This window comes from Hyaena hyaena, unplaced genomic scaffold, assembly GCF_003009895.1.
Source record: "Hyaena hyaena isolate Hyena2069 unplaced genomic scaffold, ASM300989v1 scaffold_745, whole genome shotgun sequence".
NCBI classification, from domain to species: domain Eukaryota; kingdom Metazoa; phylum Chordata; class Mammalia; order Carnivora; family Hyaenidae; genus Hyaena; species Hyaena hyaena.
In genome coordinates, this window is record NW_024081376.1 from 570,351 (window position 1) to 591,164 (window position 20,814).

General features: G+C 41.5%; 1 pseudogene; it reads left to right on the plus strand.

Annotated features, from left to right (window-relative positions):
• Nucleotides 1-88: 88 nt before the first annotated feature.
• Nucleotides 89-14,233, plus strand: LOC120220973 (annotated as a pseudogene).
• The last annotated feature ends 6,581 nt before the right edge of the window (nucleotides 14,234-20,814 follow it).

Genomic DNA, 20,814 nt, shown 5'->3' on the forward strand with positions numbered 1-20,814 from the left:
AACACACCCCCTGAAGGAGCCTGAACATAACTCCCTACTCCTCGAGCATGTGTGTTGGACACAGTGATTTCCTTCTAACGAGAACAGTATGGAAAGAGGGGAAAAGTGTACTTCGACAGTGGAGAAACCTGACCACCTCAGCGAGGGGATCAAGGTCAGTATCAACAACGATAACTCATACTGATGGTGTGAACCTTGATATGATATAACGAATATGGGCCTTTTTCTCTGTGGTCGCCTTCCCTGAAACCTATGACCTCAATCTAACCATGAGAGACTCATTGGAGAAATTCCAATAGAAGATCATGGTGCAAAAAGGACTAGTGTCCTCAACATTGTCAAAGTCATTAAAACCAAGGAAAGCCTGAGAAACCCTCATAGCCAAGAAGAGCCTAAGGAGATATGACAACTCAAGGCAATATGGTATCCTGAATGGGATCATGAATCAGAAAAAGGACATTTGGTAAAAATTAAAATCTACTTAAAGTTTCTAAAAAGATGACAAAACACAAAAACAGCAAAGATGTCAGTATTCTCCAAAAAAAAAAATCTGTAAAAAGTTAACAGAATTTTTTTTAAAGGGGTCGAATTTATTGTGGTATTTGCTCTAAGAAAATCTGTCATTGGATCCTTACACCATCGCTAGTGGTCACTATAATAGGCCAATTGTTTTCCACTGAAGTTTTGTGTTCTTTGTAGCAAGATTGTTGCAAATGACTCCTTTATTTGGTGACTGTGGATGAAAGATGAGGGCCAGGAAGCCAATCTGGCCAGGTGATCCCTTAGAAATATACAGAAAGAATAAAATCCTGGCTAAGGCAGAGCAGTTGCTATGTAATCATTTTAGTTATAAAAATCATGCTCATAAGGAAAATATGGTAGGGGAAATACTATTTTTTCACTAACACATTATATTATGGAAACTAAGACACAGAGAAACTTAATAATTTGTCCAAGTAATTTGTCCAAGTGGTAAGTGGTCTAGCTGAGATTTGAGCCCAAGCTCCAGACTCTGGATCTAGACCCTCTAGCATACTGTGGGAAGCCAAATTGTAAGAGAGAATTTCATGATGGCTTATGAAATCAGAAGAGGAAGGATGAGGTGATAGTTTATACAAGTCACAATAAACCATCCCAACCCCACAACTTGGTACATTTTTAGAGAAAGCATAGCCTAGGGATTAAAAATGTGCTCTCTGGAACCAGGCTGCCAAAGCCCAAATCCCAGCTCTGCTGCTATCTTCTTGTGCGATCAAGGCAAGTTACTTAGCTTCTGTGGTAAGCACAATAATGTTCTCTCTAAAGATGTCCACGTCCTAATCCCCAGACCCTGGGACTATGTTAGGTTACATAGCAAAGGAGAATTAAAGTTGCAGACGGAATTAAAGTGACTGAAGAGCTGACCTTAAGATAAGATGCTCTGGTTTCCTGGGGTAGGCCCATGGAATCACAAAGCTCCTTAAAAGTGGATGAAGAGGCAGAGTCAGAAAAAGATGTGATAATAGAAGCAAGATTGAAGTGATAATGTAGGAGAACTGGGCCCACCAATGCTGGCTTTAAAGTTGGAAGTGAGGGGGTCCCTGGGTGTCTCAGTCCATTGACCTCTGGCCCTTGAGTTCAAGCCCTGCATCAGGCTCCACTCTGACAGTGTGACCCCCCCCTCTCAAAATGGATAAACTTTAAAAAATAATTATTACTTTTTTTAAAGACCAAAAAAAAAAAGTTGGAAGGGAACCATGAGTCAAGGGATGCAGGTATCCTCTAAAAGGTGCAAGGAAAAGGTGTCTGGGTGGTTCAGTCTGTTAAGTGTCTTACTTTGGTTCAGATCATGATCTCATGGTTCAAGAGTTCAAGCCCTACATCGGGCTCTGTGCTGACAGTGCACAGAGCCTGCTTGGGATTCTCTCTCTCCCTCTATCTCTGCCCCTCTCTCACTTGCACTCTCTCTCTCTCTCTCTTTCTCTCTCTCTCTCAGATAAATACACTTTAAAAAATTATAATAAAATAAAAAAAATAAAAGCTGCAAGGAAACAGATTTTTCCCCTTAAAGCCCTCCAGAGGAAAGCAGCCTCACTTACACTTTAATTTCAGTCCAATGAGACCTGTTTCAAACCTCTGACCTCAAGAACTCTAAGATAAATTTCTGTTGCTTTTAGTCACTGAGCTTGTGATGTTTTATTATAGTCACCAGAAAACTAACACACCTTCTCCATTTCACAGCTTCCTCACTTATAAAATAAAGTTATCTCATTACCTCTATTATTGTGATGATTAGAAAAGAAAATATAGAGGCACCTGGCTGCCTCAGTGGGCAGAACATGCAACTCTTGATCTTAGGGTGGTGAGTTCAAGTCCCACACTGGGTGTAGATAAGAAAGAAAGAAGGAAAGAAGGAAGGAAGGAAGAAAAGAAAGAAAGAAAGAAAGAAAGAAAGAAAGAAAGAAAGAAAGAAAGAAAGGAAGGAAGGAAGGAAGGAAGGAAGGAAGGAAGGGAGAAGGAGAGAAAGAAAATACAGGTAGAACCATAAGAGAATGCTCAGCACATAGTAAATGGCTGAACAAATGCTAGAAAAATAGTAAATATAAACAACTGAGGGAAGAAACCACAACAGATGCTGAAAAGATTACATGAAATGTTGTTCAGGAACAGGATGTTAGAATGGTGACCAAGGGTTACCTCATAGTTTACATACTAAGTGCAAAAGGGGGAAACGCCTTTACAATGGAGAATTCTAGCAACCACCGTCTAAACTCAGCCTTCAAGCATAACATCACCAGAGGTGAGACAACCTAACATTGATATCCTTCTTGATAGGATGCAATATAAAAGTACATTATCTTTGAAATATTTCTTACCAGAAAAGTTAACCTGAATCTAGTCAAGCTGTCTAGCTGACTTTCAGTTGACAGGAAATACAAAGAATAGAGGAAGACGTTAAAGAATAACATGAAGAAACATTGAGATAAATCCCAAATGTGGGACACAGTACTGCTGCCCTTGTCTCTTCAAAAACTCTGTGTCATGAAATAAAAAAGGTTGTGAGGGAGCGGTTCTCTCCTCCACAAAGTCTTTCAGGAGCCCAGACCTGCCCCATTTGTGATGCCACCATCATTAACATACCTCCTATAAGGAAGGGAAAGGGGGCATGCAGAATCTTGCATGGTGGCTTGTAATAGGCCACCCCAGAAAGTGGTACACATCAGCTTCCACTTGCATTTCTTTGACCATAGTTTCACCTGCCCCCCACCTGACTATAGGAGGGCTGGGAAATGTGGCTGGAAGCTTGGAGAAAAGAAGAAAAGGATTCAGGGTGCATCTAGCCAGCCTCCCCATACATATAACACCCCTTCACCCCTCCATTAGTGCAGGTCTCAGCATGGCTGAGCTATGCTCTCCCTCAGTCCTGAGCCCTTTCTCCATCCGACATGGACCAGCAGCCCAGCATCCTCCTTTCTCTCCTCATCCCCCATAGTCAGTCATTCTCCAAAGACCAACATCTCCAATCTTAACATATCTCTAAATAGCTGTCACATCTCTGACTGCAACTGCCAGGACTTAGTGCATCAGCCTCCCATCTGGCCTCCCTTCATGCAAGGTTCTTGCTCTCGAAGGATTTATATTCTTGTGTAACGTTGAAAGTGAGCAAATAAGTAAAAAGACAACATGCTTTAATATAAAGGTAAGTGCTATGAAAGAACCGGAGGCTGAAGTGATAAGGAATGACTATCTGGGGTGAGGAAGAGAGCTACATTACGTAGGGTGGTCAGTGACAGTCACCCTGAGGACGTTGAGACAGATAGCAATACCCAGAATCATCCAGAAGAGCAATATTTCCATTTCTGTACAAACTCTGATACTCCCTCTTCAAGTAGTAGAGTTCATATTCCCTCCACTTGAAATTGGACAGGTCTTTTTTTTTTTTAATGATTATTTAATTTTGAGAGAAAGAGAGAGCATGAGCTGGAGAGGGACAGGGAGAGAAGGGGACAGAGGATCTGAAGCAGGCTCTGTGCTGACAGTCTGAAGTGGGGCTTGAACTCACAAACTGTGAGATCATGACCTGAGCCAAAGTCAGACACTTAGCTGACTGAGCCACCCAGCATTCCTGGACAGGCCTTTTGACTTGCTCAACTAATAAAGTACAACTGAAGTGATGCTATGTGACTTCTGTCATGAAAGACAATACAGCTGGGGTGCCTGGGTGGCTCAGTAGGTTAAGCGTCCAACTCTTGATTTTGGCTCAAGTCACGACTCAGGTTTGTGAAATCAAGCCCCATGTCAGGCTCTGCATTGACAGTGTGAAGCCTGCTTGTGATTCTCTCTCCCTCCCTCTCTCTCTCTGTTCCTCCCCGACTCATGCACGCTCAAGCTCTGTCTCTCTCTCTCTCTCAGAATAAATAGATAAACTTTAAAAAAAAAAAAGTGAAAGATAATATAGTTTCCATCTGAGTCTTTTGGGACACTTTTCTATGAAACCAAGCCACATGAACAACCAAGGCCCCTCAGGCTTCCAGCTGCCAGTCACATGAGTGAGCCATCTTAGAAGCAGGTCCCCAGTTCCCTGGTGTTTTGCTCCAGCTGATGCTGCTTGGAACAAAAAAAATGCATGTTTCCCAGGAAGCCAAGCCCAATTACTGATATATGAGCGAAATAAATGACTGCTGTTTTGAAGCCACTGAGTTTTGGAAGGTTTCATTATAGAGCAATAGTACTGGACTGAGGCCTAAATACTAAGGAGCTAGCCAGAGAAAATCCTCACGGAGCATTTTAAGCCTGAGACAGGAACAAGTTTGGCACGCTGCAGGAACAGACAAAGCCATGGGCTGAGGGAGAGGGCAGTAGACATGTGACTGGAGAGAACGGCTGGAGCCACATTGTACAGAGTCTCACTCACCACGGTAAGAAGTTAGAAATGGATCAAAAGTTCAGTGGGAGTCTTTGGAGCGATGTGAGAGGGGATTTGTCTCGTCCTTGAAAGAGCCAAAGCTCTGGCCGCTGTGAGGAGGGCAGTCTGTAGCAAGACAAGAGTGGAAGCAGGGAGACCAGTTAGCAGGCCACTGCACTTGGCCTCGATGTCTGATGTCTGTAGAGACAACAGGCCTTACCGATGGAAATGATGAGAAGCGAGGGATAAGGGAAAAGAAAGACAAACTTCCAGGGTTTTCTCTCAAACGGCCAGGTGAATAACAATGCTACTGGCTAGATGGGGAAGGCTTGGGGAAAAGCAGGGTAGTGGTGGGGGAGACCTTCCTTTCCCTCAGGATGTCGGATTTCTATGTGGTTAGAGAAAGAATTCAAGCTAGTTAAATAATTCTCACTAAGCGGTTATGGGCAGGCTAGTACAGAACTTCTGGGTCTGACGGGAGTGGAAATTCTGATAACTTCTCGGCTTTCCTTAAGAATTCCTTTCTGGGTTTTGTTGGCCTATATAGCTTTAAGAACTTGCAAGCAGAGTGTGGTTGTTATAATTGCTGTGGCAGACATCCCACTTGGAAGCTGAAACACACCCAAAGGAGGAAATTGAACTCAACATGTCGGGGACCGACCAGTCACTTTCCCCAAACCATACTCCATTGGCCAGTCTGAAGAAGAGCTCCTGAGCGACCAAGAGGAGGGAACCAGGCTTTAGGTGTTCACTGAAAGAATGACTGAAAAGAAAAGGGCAAAGAACAAGCTTCTGGAAGGACTCTCAAAGCAGGGAAACACCTAAGCTGTTAGAAGCAGCTGCTGGCTCTCCTATGGGGAGAGGGGGGAGGAGGGGTAAGGGGTGGCCCTGGAAGAGAAGGGATCCTAGGCCAGGCCACACCTACGTGCCTTCCTTCCCTTTCCTTCCTTGCCTTTTTCTTTGCCTTCCTTCCCTTTCTTCTGCAGCTGCAGTTGGAGGAGCTTGCCGACTCCACTCAACTGTCTGCTTCCACAGGATGCACCACGCCCAGAGCTGAGCAGGAAAGTTGCTCTCTTCACCTGGTCTTCAGCAAAGATCATTCATCTTCCTGGGCCTCTTAGAGATCATCTCACAGGATCTCTGGCTGCACTGGTCACCAGAAGGAAACAGGGTATCCAGTCAGTCTCTCTACGGGCAAAGAATGGGCAATCACAGCAGCAGGGGTGGGGCACTCAGTGATCTGAGTCCGTTTGCCAATTCCCACTCGGAGTCCCAATTCTACTAACTCCTCTTACCTGTATTTTTCAGGTTTGTTTCCATTTTTCCCAATTATTTCCTCCAAGGGCTCACAGTACTTGCTGCCCAAATATTACTTCTTCCCACTCTCTCTCCAAAATATGGCAAGGGATCTCAAGTTTAACCATGAGTCACCAGAGAGCCAATGATAACCCACACCTGGGCATTACTTCATTTATTCATTCAATAAGTCTTTATTGAGCTCCTGCCACACAGGATTATTAAAAAGGCTATGACAGTGATCCAAGTGAAAGATAATGGAAACTTGGACCACGATGGAGGTAATGAGAAGTGGTTGGATGGTAGATATATTTTGAATGGTAGAGCGAACAAGATTCCCTACTGGACTGGACATGAGCTGTGCAGGAAGAAGGGAAGGATGCAAGGGGTGCCAGACTGGCTCAGCCTGTGGAGCATATGACTCTTTAGCTCAAGGTCATGAGTTTGAGCCCCACATTGGCCATAGAGTTTACTTAAATTAAAAAAAAATTTTTTTTTAAGAAGAAGAAAGGGGCACCTGGATGGCTCAATCAGTCACATGTCTTACTCTTGATTTCGTCTCAGGTCATGATCTCACAGTTTGTGGGATGGAGCCCCATGTTGGGCTCTACACTGACAATGCAGAGCCTGCTTGAGATTCTCTTTCTGTCCCTCTCTGCCCCTCCCCCCTCAAAATAAATAACTAAGCATTTTTTTTAAAAAAAAGAAGAGAAAGGTGCTTCCAAATTTTTGGCCTACGCATCTGTAAGAGGGCCTATGCTTCTGTATTGCCATTTTCTGCAACACAAAAGACTGCAAGACAAGTAAATTGAAAGAACTAAATCAAGAGCTTGATTTGATGACATAATAAGTTTGAGATGCTTATTTAGACATTCCAGTGGCAATATTCAGATAGCAGTCCAAATTCCTGAGAAAGGTCCAGGCTATATGAGTAAAAAATTTTCAAAACCTTGCCCTGCCTTTCTCTATTCAAAACTTAAAAGAAACACTGGAATTAGATGAGCCTACAGAATTTTAACTACTAAATATCAGGAAGTATAAGATTAAGCAAGGTATCTAGAAATATTGTGATTGACATTGCCTGACAAAGTTGGAGAGTCACCTCTCCCAGACACTAAATGAGATAATGTATCTAAATATACTTCAGAGCTTCTAAGCTCCTATACAGATGGGCACCATTACTAAAGGTGTCTACAGTAGTCTTCTAACCCATAGTCACTAATGTGGGAATAGTGTTACCACCCCTAAGATGGATCCCTTCCCTCACAAGGTCAGTAAGACGGTTAAAAACCAAATACCCTTCCCTCTTTCAATAAACTTTTTACTCCTGTTACCTGGGCCTATCCCTTCTCATATTTACAAAATAAAAGCCTCCATGCATATTAATGAAAACAAACAGATAGAGGGTAAGGGAAAGGGAGTAGGGAATAGAGCAAGACCATATACAGCAATAACCAACCTTAACTTTCTTGTTATGTATATATATATATATATTTTTTTAATTTGCTGTAGGGTGCCTGGATGACTCCGTTGGAAAAGTATGTGACTGTTGTTGTTTTTTTAATAATGTTTATTTATTTTTGAGAGAGAGACAGAGTATGAGTGGAGGAGGGGCAGAGAGACAGAGACACAGAATCTGAAACAGGCTCCAGTCTCCCAATTGTCTGCACAGAGCCTGACACAGGGCTCGAACCCACAAACCGTGAGATTATGATCTGAGCTGAAGTCTGAGGTTTAACCTACTGAGCCATCCAGGTGCCCAGAAAAGCATGTGACTCTTAACCTCAGGATCATGAGTTTAAACCACATGTAGGGTATAGAGATTACAAAAGAAAATTTAAAGGGGCGCCTGGGTGGCTCAGTCAGTTAGCCTTCCAACTTCCACTCAGGTTATGATCTTACAGTTCATAAGTTTGAGCCCTGCACTGGGCTGTCTGCTGTCAGCACAGAGCCCACTTCAGATCCTCTGTCTCCCTCTCTCTCTGCCCCTCCCCCACTCGTGCATGCAGTCTCTCCCATAAATGCATACATATGTACATACATACATTTGTTGTTTTGTTTTGAGTTGTTTGCTGACAGTATAATTATTGTTCTTTTGTTGGTTATTTGTTTTTTCTCTCTAGATGTTTGGGTTGGTTTTCTTTTTCCATTTGGGATTTTTTTTTAAATAGATTTTTTTTAGAGTAGTTTTAGATTCACAGCAAAATTGAGTGGAAAATACAGAAAACTCTTATTTACCTGGTATGATATGATTTATAAGAAATATGTATTTGGTCATACATTTCTCAGATATATTTGGTCTTCATAATATATATTTCCCAGATATATTTGTTCTTCCCCCATAGTTTCTGAAAATGCTTCAGAGCCATAAAAGTAAAATGAGTGTCTTATTATTGAAGGTGACTTTTGGACCCCATTGCCAGATGCATGCACCAGGAGATTAAATGGTTGTAACTTTCGGTTCCACCCCCTTTCACAGAGGTGAGAGGAGGTAGCGGTTGATTCAGCCAATGGCCAATGATTTAGTCAATCATGATTATGTAAGAAACCTTCATAGAAACCCAAGAGAAGAACTTTCTGCCTTTTTATTCCAGAGAGCTTTCATGCTTCAGGAACCATACGTTTCCACATCTCACCAGGCCAGAACCCGAGCCCCACAAAGACAGAAGCTCCTTTGTGGGGGAACTTGCCATACGTAACTCTCCATCTGGCTGTTGATTCATATCCTTTATCATATCTTTTTCTTTATCATTTCCTTTAATAGAAAACATAAGTGTTTCCCTGAGTTCTGTGAGCCACTTTAGTAAATTAATCCGGCCTAAGGAGGAGGTTGTTGGAATTTCCATTGTGTAGCTAGTAGGTCAGAATCACAGGCATTAGTGTGGGGCTTGTGACTGGTGTCTGAAGTGGGAGATGGGAGGCAATCTTGTAGAACTAAACCCTTAACCTGTGGAGCCTGATGCTATTGCTGGGTAGGTAGTGTCAGACTTGAGTTAAATTTTTGGACACCTTGCTGGTATCCAAGAATTGCATGGTGTTTTGTGTAGTGAACCCCTACACGTTGGGTCTGGGAACCCTAAAAGACCCCCTGACACCTAAACACAGACCCTGACAACATCCTATACCAGAGTGAAACATTTGGGGGACACCTAGGTGGCTCAGTTAGTTAAGCATCTGAGTCTTGATTTTGGCTCAGATCATAATCCCAGGGTCACAGGATGGAGCCCCAATGTCAGTCTCCAGGCTGACCATGCAGCCTGCTTACGATTCTCTCTCTCTAACAAACTGAGGGTTGATTGGGGGTGGGGAGGGGAAACTGGGAGATGGACATTAAGGAGAGCACTTATTGGTATGAGTACTGGGTGTTATATGTATGTGATGGATCATGGGAATCTACTTCTGAAGCCAAGAGTGCACTGTATACACTGTATGTTAGCTAACTTGACAATAAATTATATTTAAAAAAAAGATATTCTCTCTCTCTAAAAAAAGTATCCTCAACCGGAGTGATACATTTGTTACAATCAATGAAGCTATATTAACATTATTATCACTCAGAGTAGATTGACTCTTGGTGTTGTACATTCTATGGGTTTGGACAAATATATGATGCTATGTACCCACCATCATATGATCATACAGACTAGGTTCACTCTCTTAAAAATCCTGTGCCCCACCTCTACATCCCTCTCCCTCAATAACACCTGCCAGCCACTGATCTTTTTTACCATCTCCATAGTTTTGGATAATTTTTTTTTTTTTGCATTTTCCCAGACTGAGATATACTTGGAATCAAACAATATGTTTGTAGCCTTTTCACGATTGGCTTCTTTTGCTTAGTAACAGGCATTTAAGTTTCCTCCATATCTTTTCATGACTTGATAGCGTATTTTTTTTTAGCTCTGGATAGTCCACATATTGATGTAAAATGTTTGTTTATCCATTCACCTACTCAGTCACTGGTTGTTCATCTGGGTTGCTCTCTGGAATACTTTTAATCTCATCTCCCTATCTTTGATCTTCTGCAGTTTCCCTAAAAAGAATGTAAGGTGAATTTATTTTAATTTTTTAATTTATATTTATTCCTGGGATTCATTCTAATTTCTGAACCAGAGGATTCATATTTTTCGTCAGTTCTGGTAAATTTCTCAGGCACTTTATCTCTGAATAATGTCTCTTTTCTATTTTCTTCATTCTTTTATTCTAGAAGCCATTTGTCTCTATGTTACACCTTCTCCTTGCATCATTCATATTTCCTAACATCTCTTTGTTTCTCTATATTATATTCTGAATAATTCCTCAGATCTATCTTCTAGTTTATTAACTTCCTCTTTAATTATATCTAATTTGCTTTCTGACCTGTTCACTTAGTGTTTTCAATATTTTACTTTTTTTGTTTGTTTATTTGTTTATTTTGAGAAAGGGAGTGCAAGAGAGGCAGAGAGAGAAGGAGAGAGACAGAATCCCAAGCAGACACTGAACTGTCAGCATGGAGCCCAATGAAGAGCTTGAACTCAAGAACTATGAGATCAGGGGTGCCTGGGTGGCTCAGTTGGTTAAGCGTCCGACTTTGGCTCAGGTCATGATCTTATGGTTCGTGGGTTTGAGCCCTGCATTGGGCTCTGTGCTGACAGCTAGCTCAGATCCTGGAGCCTGTTTCAGATTCTGTATCTTCCTCTCTCTCTGACCCTCCCTACTCATGCTGTCTCTCTCTCTCTCAGAAATAATTTTTTTTTTAATTTAAAAACAAACAAGCAAAAAGAACCATGAGATCATAACCTCAGCTGAAGTCAAGCATTGGATGCTTAGCCAATACAGCCACACAGGTGGCCCATTAAATATTTTACTTTTTTAAAAAGTTCATTTATTTATTATTTGAGAGAGAGAGAAAGAAAGAGAGAGAGAACATGTATGTGCATACACAAGCAGGGGAGGAACAGAGAGAGAGAGAGAGAGAGAGAGAGAGAGAAAGAATCCTAAGCAGGGCGCTTGATCTCATGAACTGTGGCATCAAGACCTGACCTGAAATCAAGAGTTGGATGCTTCACCAACTGAGACGTGCAGGCACCTCAATATTTTACTTATTTTTTATTGAAGTATACTTGAGATACAATGTTATATTAGTATCAGTGTTTTATATTTTTTAATTGTAAAAAATAAGATCATAAAATCTGCCATCCTATCCATTTTTTTAATGTTTATTTTTGAGAGAGAGAGAACAAGAAAGAGTGGGGGAGGGGCAGGGAGAGGGGGACACAGAATCTAAATCAAGCTCCAGGCACTGTGCTGTTAGCACAGAGCCCAACATGGAGCTTAAACCCACAGCCCAGGAGATTATGACCTGAGCTGAAGTTGGACCTTAACTGACTGAGCCACTCAGGTGCCCCATACTATCCTATCCATTTTTCAATGTACATTTCAGGAGTATTAAGTATATTTACATTATTGTGCAACCAATCTCCAAAACTGTCTCATCTTACAAAACTGAAATTCTGTACCAACGAAACAGCAAATCTTCATTTTCCCTTCCCCCTGGTAACCACCATTCAACTTTCCGTTTCTGTGAATTTGACTACTTTGTGTTTTTTAAAAGATTTCATTTCATTTCATTTCATCTAATCTCTATGCCCAATGCTGAGCTCGAACTTTCAAGTCCAAGATCAAGAATCACACACTCCACTGACTGAGCCAGCCAAGTGCCTTAAATTTAACTACTCTGGATACCTCATATAAGTGGGATCATACAGGGCACTTGTCTGGCTCTGTCAGAGAGCATGTGACTCTTGATCTCAGTCAGGGTTCTGAGTTTGAGTTCCATGTTTGGTGTAGAGATTACTAAAAAAAATAAACTTTAGAAAAAAGAGGAGATCATACAGTAATTGTCTTTTTGTAACTGTCTTATTTCATATAGCATAATTTTTCCAAAGTTCATCCATGTTGTAACATGTAACAGAATTTCTTTTTAGGATAAATAATATTCCATTGTTTGTATATACCAGTTTGTTTACCCATTCATTCATCAATGGACACTTGTGTTGCTTCTACATTTTATCTATTGGAAATAATGCTGCTATAAACATGAAAGTGAAAATATCTCTTTGAGACACTGCTTTCAGTTCTCTGGGGTATATCCATGAAGTGGGATTTCTGGATCATATGGTAACTGCCATACTGTTTTTCACAGCACCTGTAACATTTTACATTCTTACCAACAAAACACAAAGTTTCCAGTTTATCTACTTCCTCATCAACACTTGTTATTTTCTGCATTTAGGGTTGCATAAGGTTTGTTTGGGTCAGAATAAAGCACAATTGTCCTGGAACAACAAACATAGACTCCTCAATTTTGAAGTTCCTCATTTTTGAGGGAGGTTTCCAACCACTCTACTTGTGGTTGATTGTTCTTTGGCCAACCTGAGATACAGACTGAAGGGGAATTTGGTGGATGTGTGAGAGTAGGGTGCAATAGTGTTTCCCCACAGCTTCTGGAGATCAGTCCCCAGAGTAACTTGAAAATAGACCTCTGGGGCACCTTGGGGGCTCAGTCGGATAAGCATCTGACTCGATTTCAGCTCAGGTCGTGATTTCACAGTGGTGAGATTGAGCTCTGAGTCTGGCTCTATGCCCAAGGTGGAGCCTGCTTAAGATTCTCTCTCTCTCCCTCTGTCTGCTCCTCCTCCTCCTTCTGCATGGGCTCTCTCTCTCTCTCTCTCTCCCAAGAAAGAAAGAAAGAAAGAAAGAAAGGAAGGAAGGAAGGAAGGAAGGAAGGAAGAAAGAAAGAAAGAAAGAAAGAAAGAAAGAAAGAAAGAAAGGAGAAAATGACAATTTTATTTTATTTTTTAGGGCTCAGGCCCCTGGGTTTCACTTCTGGTACTTTGGCTCAGAGGCTTTGTGATGTTAGGCAAACTTCCTCCAGGAATTTTCTTTTTAAGGCAAAACAACTAACTCCTCTCTGGCCCCAAGCCTGGCCCAATGGCTGTCACAGTTCTCTGAATGCTTGTTCTTGCTCATCTGTGCCTTGTTTGGACTGGTTTTGTTTTTTAATCATCTTTATAGAGCAGTGAAAGATCCACCTTTATGAGAAGTCTTTGCATTTCTATGTGGTTCTTTGCACCACAGCAAGCCTGGCAAAAACATGGACTCTCTGTGATTCCCATTCAGGGAAATAAATAGAAATGAAATGACTCTTGTATGGCAGTGAGACCACTGGGTGAGAAGAAAGGTATACAAGGGTGCTGGTGGGGTGGTCCGGAGCTGATGGTCAAGAAAGAATTCTTGAAGACATCTTTGGTAGAAAAAGGTGATTTTAGAGTTTCCCCAGCACCAGCTGCTTCCGGGTCCCAGTGGCAACCATTGCAGAAGAAGAAGCACAGGTCGAATTGTTCATGAAGGCCAGCAGTGATGGGGCCAGGATTGGGAACTGCCCCTTCTCCCAGAGACTGTTCATGGTACTCTGGTGCAAGGGAGTCACCCAGAGGTGGACTTAGATGGTACAGAAGTGGTACCCAGGAGGGCAGCTTTCATTCCTGCTGTATGGCACTGAAGTGCATGCAGACATCAACAAGATGGAGAACTTTCTGGAGACAGTGCTGTGCCCTCCCAGGTACCCCAAGCTGGCAGCTCTGAACCCTGGATCCAACATGGGTGGGCTGGACATATTTGCCAAATTTTCTGCTTACGTCAAGAATTTGAACCCAGTCCTCAATGAAAATCTGGAGAAGGGGCTCCTGAAAGCCCTGAAAGTTTTAAACAAACACTGGACATCCCCACTCCCTGGAGAAGTAGATGAGACCAGTGCTGAAGATGAAGGTATCTCTCAGAGGAAGTTTCTGGATGGCAATGAGCTCACTCTGGCTGAACTACAATGTGTTGCCAAAGCTCCACATAGTACAGGTGGTATGTGGGAAGTACAGGGATTTCTCTATCCCCAAGGTGGTCCGCGGAGTGCATCAACACTGGCACAATGCCTACACTCGGGAAGAATTTGCCTCCATCTCTCCAGATGATAAGATGGAGCTGGCTTATGAGCAAGCGGCCAAGGTCCTCAAATAAGCTCCTCCTGGGGCTCCCTCATGCCCTCTATTTTCTCCACAAAGGTACCAGGTGGTTTCCACATGGCTACCCAATGGACACACTCCAAAACGGCCAGTGGGCAGAGAATTCTGGAGAACTTGTGCTGGGCTGACTGGGGGCCTAAGGGGAAAGATGGGGAATCTAGGTAAGATTTTTACTGTGGGATGGTGTGGGTAGGACAATGTATTTCAGTAATAAAATACAGAATTTTTTTAAAGGGTGATTTTATTAAAGCATGGGGACAGGACCCATGGGTAGGAAGAGGGGCACTGGGGTTGTGAGGGGTAACCATCATATACCCTTAGGTTGGGAGGAATCAGGGATGGAGTAAGTCTGTAAGTTATTTTGGAAGCAAGGTTTCCAGGACCTTGAGGGGCTAGCTGTTGTGGGGGAAATGTCACTTATTACTGTTTAATAAAACCTCAGTCATGAGACACTTCAGACATGTATGGGCGGAGGTGTAGCATAAGCTTGGAGTATGATTGTCAGCATAAATCCTGGAGAAGTTGAGATAAAAGAAGTGGACTTACAGGATCCTTGAGGTTGAGATAATGTCAAGCTAAGATTCTCTTTTTGCCCCCAGCAAAGTATCATCCTTGAGGTAGCTGAGCTCCTAAAAGGAAGTCAACTCTGCTCGTCTCAAGGACTTGTCAACGGGCTGTAGGCAGTAAAGGGAATTTAATTTGTCATTTGCCTTAGTTTCCCACATCACCATGGCAAGCACTTAAACCCCTTTCCTTTGTTCTTGGGTAGCCAGGAGTGTCTGAGGAATATCACACATATTTCACCTGAGGTGGTGTGTGTGTGTGTGTGTGTGTGTGTGTGTGTGTGTGTATGCCTGCCTGTATTTTGCCCTCAGGCTGCCCCATGCTCCCTCATCATGAGGGTTTCTATTTTTAAAGTTAGCTCAACATGGCTGGCTAAATTGGTGGAGCATGCAAACTCTTAATCTTGGGTTTGTGAGTACAAGCTCCATGTTGGGCTTACAGATGTTTTAAAAAATCAGGGCAACATTATTGCATTTCCTATTCAATGGTAGCATTTATTTTTTATTTTTTCTTAAGATTTTTAAAAATATATCATTTTTTAAAGTTTTATTTATTTAAGTAATATCTACACCCAAAATGGGGCTTGAACTCATGACCCAATTAAGAGTTGCTTGATCTTCAGACTGAACCAGCCAGGTGTCCCCTATTCAGTGTAGTATTTCAACACAAATTCACAGGGTGCCTGGCTGGCTCACTCAGTAGAGCCTGTGACTCTTGATCTTGGGATCATAAGTTCAAACCCCATGTTGGACATGGAACCTACTTACACATACACATCCATACCCATGCACACATTCAAAATTATACAATGGATTCTTATAAATAAATTACTCAAGGGGTGCCTGGCTGGTATAGTCTGTGGAGCGTGCAACTATTGATATTGGGGTCATGAGTTTGAGCCCCACATTGGCTGTAGAGATTACTTAGAAAAAAATCTTTAAAAAAATAAAATCTTATAAATAAATAAATAACTCAAGTTTACATAACAGAGCAAAATGTGAAGGACCCACCTATTCTTCATCAACAATAATTTATTGTCAGTTGTCGTAGTCCATATACCCCCAGGAAGTAGATTCGGAGACAGACTTGTGTGCAGGAGGTTTATCGAGAAGCATGCTCAGAAACAACATCTGGACGGGATGAGAGAAGAGATATTATGCAATATATTTGAAATGCGTATAAACATCTAAATCACTAATACACAAGGTATATAATGAATAAAGAAGAGGGGTGCCTAGATGGCTCAGTTGGTTAAGTGTCTGGATTTAACTTCAGCTCAGGTTATGATCTCACAGTTAGTGGGTTTGAGCCCCACTTCAGGATCTACACTGGCAGTGAGAAGCCTGCATGGGAGTCTCTCTGCCCTCCCCTGCTCTCTCTCTTTCTCTTTCTCTCTCTCTCAAAATAAATAAATAAGGGGCGCCTGGGTGGCTTAGTCGGTTAGACGTCCGACTTTCGCTTAGGTCATGATCTCGCGGTTCGTGGGTTTGAGCCCCGCGTCGGGCTCTGTGCTGACTACCAGCTCAGATCCTGCAGTCTGTTTCAGTCTGTGACTCCCTCTCTCTCTGACCCTCCCCTGCTCACGCTGTCTCTCTCTCTCTCTCCTAGAAATAAATTAAAAAAAAAAAACATTAAAAAATAAATAAATAAATAAACTTTGAGAAAAAGGGGGGAAAAGGATTTAAACATCAGGAGCACCTGGCTGGTTCAGTTAGTAGAGCATGCAACTCTGTATCTAGGGGTCATGAGTTCCAGCCCCATTCTGGGTGTAGAGCTTACTTATAAATAAATAAATAAATAAATAAATAAATAAATAAATAAATATTTTTCAAAAGAATATAAACATCAATAATATCCATTACTGGTCAAGCTGTGGAAGAATGGGTACTCTATTTTATCAGTGAACAGAAAAAAAAATTGGTAAAGGAGCTTAGCAAGTTCTTTCTAGAATTTAAGTGGTCATTTTTTTTTTTTTTTTTTAGGGAGAGAGAGAACCTATGTGTAAGTAAGGGAGAGGGGCAGAGGGAAAGAAAGAGAGAGAGAGAAAGAGAGAGAGAATCTTAAGCAAGCTCCACACTCAGTGTGGAGCCCTACCCAGAGCTCAATCCCACCACCATGGGATCATGACCTGAGCCAAAATCAAGAGTTGGACACTTAACCAACTATGCCACCCAGGTCCCTAAGTGGACATATCTTGGCCCATAAACTTTACATCTCTAAACTGATCTTAAAGAAATGCACATGTATACAGGGAAGTAAATGCAATAATCTTGAATGCGGCATAGTTTGTTATTGCAAAATATTTGAAATGACCTATTTAGTCAAATTTAGTCAAATAACAATACATTCATGCTGTAAAATCCTAAACAGTAATTTAAAAGAATGAAATATATACTCTGGTTTCTCTTCAGATCGTATAAATCTTTCACCTTTTTAAAAGAATGAAATATGGCTGATGTTGAAGTCTTCAATATATACATAGTATTAAGAAAAAAAACCTAATCATATATTTAAATACATATATCTACACACACATATATATCCTTATTTAAACATATAAATGCACGCATGTGCAATTATACAATAAACTTTTATCAGTAGCTATAAACTTGGGATGGTACTAGAATTGATCCTTGGGTAAAGTGATGCTTTCACTTCTTATATGTATTTTCCAGTGTGATTTGAAAATATTGCAATGAGTTTACATTATTTTTGTGATTTAAAAAATGAATTCAAAAAGGAAAAGTTAATATTGACTGATAGGATAGATACAAAAGAAAAAAAAACAGGTGTAATCCAATCATTAAAAAAAAATTTCTTTTTCAGGGTGACTGGGTGGCTCAGTCAGTTGAACGACCAACTTCGGCTCAGGTCATGATCGTTTCATGGGTTCAAACCCCACATTGGACTCTGTGCTGACAGCTTCCAGCCTGAAACCTGCTTCAGATTCTGTCTCCCTCTCTCTCTGCCCCTTCCCACTCATGTTCTGTCTGTCTCTTAAAAATAAATAAACATTTAAAAAATATTTTTAATTTTTTTCTTTTTTAATTTTTTAAAGTATAAGTTTACCCCTAATGTGAGGATCAAACTCAGACTCCAAGATCATGAGTCCAATCCTCTACGGACTTGGCCAGCCAGACTCCCCTGTAATTCCACCATCAAGAGAAAATCTGTCAACATTTTAAAAAAGATTTTATTTCTTTTTTAAAATCTTTTTTTTTTTTCCAGTTTATTTATTTTGAGAGACAGAGAGCACAAGCAGGGAAGGGGCAGAGAGAGAGGGAAAGTGAATCTGAAGTAGGCTCTGCACTGTCAGCACAAAGCCGGATGTGGGACTCGAACCCATGAGCTCTGAGATCATGAGCTGAGCCAAATCAAGAGTCAGACACTTAACTGACTGAGCCATGCAGGCGCCCCAAGATTTTATTTTTTTAAGTGATCTGTGAACCCTAAGGAGGGGCTCAAACTCACAACCTGGAGATCAAGAGTCACATGCTCCACAGACTGAGCCAGTCAGGCACCCCAAAACTGTCAACATTTTAATATAAATCTTTTCAATTCATTTTCTTTGTGTAACTAATTTTTTAACCCTGATACAGATTGAACAGTATTCAAATTGTTTATCTTTCTTTCTTCACTTTAACTTTCTCTACAAGTTATCTACTGTGGAATTCTCCCTCTTCCATTAAAGTTAATATTTTCATTCAGGTTCTGCCTCTGAGTGAAAGTCAAAGTCCTGAGCTCTGGAAGGACTCTCCCTTGCTGATCACTAAGCCAGAAACTCATCTAGCCCCAGGGCAAAGGAATGGTTTAGGGAGAGCCACTACTTTGGTATTACCAGCTTCAGACTACTTTGGGTCACATGATAAGCAGAAGAGACACCAAGATGCCGGGCTGGTGATCCAGGGATCAAACTGGGGCGCCAAGGAGCCCCTGAGTATGGCTGACTAGGTTGTTGAAAAGAACTGCTGGAACACAATTAGTAAAGGAAGTTAACCAAGGTGAGGCTCCACACTGCCGGGAATCCGGATCCAGACTCCACGGAGACTGAACTTTGCACCCTTCATCTCAGTTGCAGAATAGCATGAGTTGGAGAGCGGGGGCTGGGGTGGGGACGGGAGGTGGGGGGTTCTGGCTCAAAGTGCTTTCTGCAGTAGAGAAACCTTGCACTTTAGCCTAGTTCAGTTGGGAGAGTGTTTACTTAAACATCAAGAGTAAATCCACACTTGTGGTTTACAAAAGACTCTTGAACAATGCTCCTTTAGACTTGGACAATGAAGAGCAGGAGGGGGTCGGGCTTGGGTGTGGGTCTTAGCCAGAAGACTGCCCGCAGCATCCTTCAGGCCCCAGCAGCCACTGCGAAACAGAACTGCCTGGCGCAGAACCAGCAAGTAGGTGAGGTCTAGGCATTATGGAGGATGGAAGGGGAACCACCAATTGCATTGGCATCTGACTATAATCGCATTGTAATTCTGCACAGTATGGGATAAGAATCTATGGGTAAGTTTATAATAAGAGGAAACAAACATTTAGTTTATGAGTCAGGAAGGAGGCAAAAGAACTGATTACAGAACAGAAAAGGAAAGTGACCACTACTGTGAAATGTTTTAAAATCTCTTTCCAGTAACCATTTTGCAATATATACGTATCAAATAGTTGTGTTGTACACTTTACTTTTTTTACCTTTTTCTTAAATTTATTTTTTTAATTTACATCCAAGTTAGTTAGCATATGGTGCAACAATGATTTCAAGACTAGATTCCTTAATGCCCCTTACCCATTTAGCCCATCCACCCCTCTCACAACCCCTCCAGTAACCCTCTGTTTCTTCTCCATATTTAAGAGTCTTTTTGTTTTGTCCGTCTCCTTGTTTTTATATTATTTTTGCTTCCCTTCCCTTAGATGCATCTCTTCTGTGTCTTAAAGTCCTCATATGAGTGAAGTCATATGATATTTCTCTTTCTCTGTCTAATTCACTTAGCATGATACCCTCTAGTTCCATCCACATAGTTGCAAATGGCAATATTTCATTCTTTTTGATTGCTGGGTAATATTCCATTGTATATATATACTACATCTTCTTTATCCACTCATCTGTCGATGGACATTTGTGTTTTTTCCATACTTTGGCTATTGTTGATAGTGCTGCTATAAACATTGGGGTGCATGTGCCCCTCTGAAACAGCATACCTGTATCCCTAGGATAAATACCTAGTAGTGCAATGCTGGGTTGTAAGATAGTTCTATTTTTAATTTTTTGAGGAACTTCCAGACTGTTTTCCAGAGTGGCTGCACCAGTTTGCATTCTCACCAGCAGTGCAAAAGAGATCCCCTTTCTCCACATCTTGCCAACATCTGTCATTGCCTGAGTTGTTGTTAGCCATTCTGATGGGTGTGAGGTGGTATCTCATTGTGGTTTCGATTTGTATTTCCCTGATGATGAGTGATGGTGAGCATCTTTTCATGCATCGGTTTGCCATCTGGATGTCTTCTTTAGAGAAGTGTCTATTCATGTCTTTTGCCCATTTCTTCACTGGATTATTTGTTTTGGGGTGTTGAGTTTGATACATTCTTTATAAATTTTGGATACTAACCCTTTATCTGATATGTTGTTTGCAAATATCTTCTTTTCATTCCATTGGTTGCCTTTTAGTTTTGCTGATTGTTTCCTTCACTGTGCAGAAGTTTATATTTTGATTTGGTCCCAATAGTTCATTTTTGCTTTTGTTTCCCTTGCATCTGGAGATGTGTTGAGTAAGAAGTTGCTGCAGCCAAGGTCAAAGAGGTTTTTGCCTGCTTTCTCCTCGAGGATTTTGATGGCTTTCTGTCTTACATTGAGGTCTTTCATCCATTTTGAGTTTCTTTTTGTGTATGGTGTCAGAAAGTGATCCAGGTTCATTTTTCTTCATATCGCTGCCCAGTGTTCCCAGCACCACTTGCTGAGAGACTGTTTTTACTCCATTGGATATTCTTTCCTGCTTTGTCAAAGATTACTTGGCCATATGTTTGTGG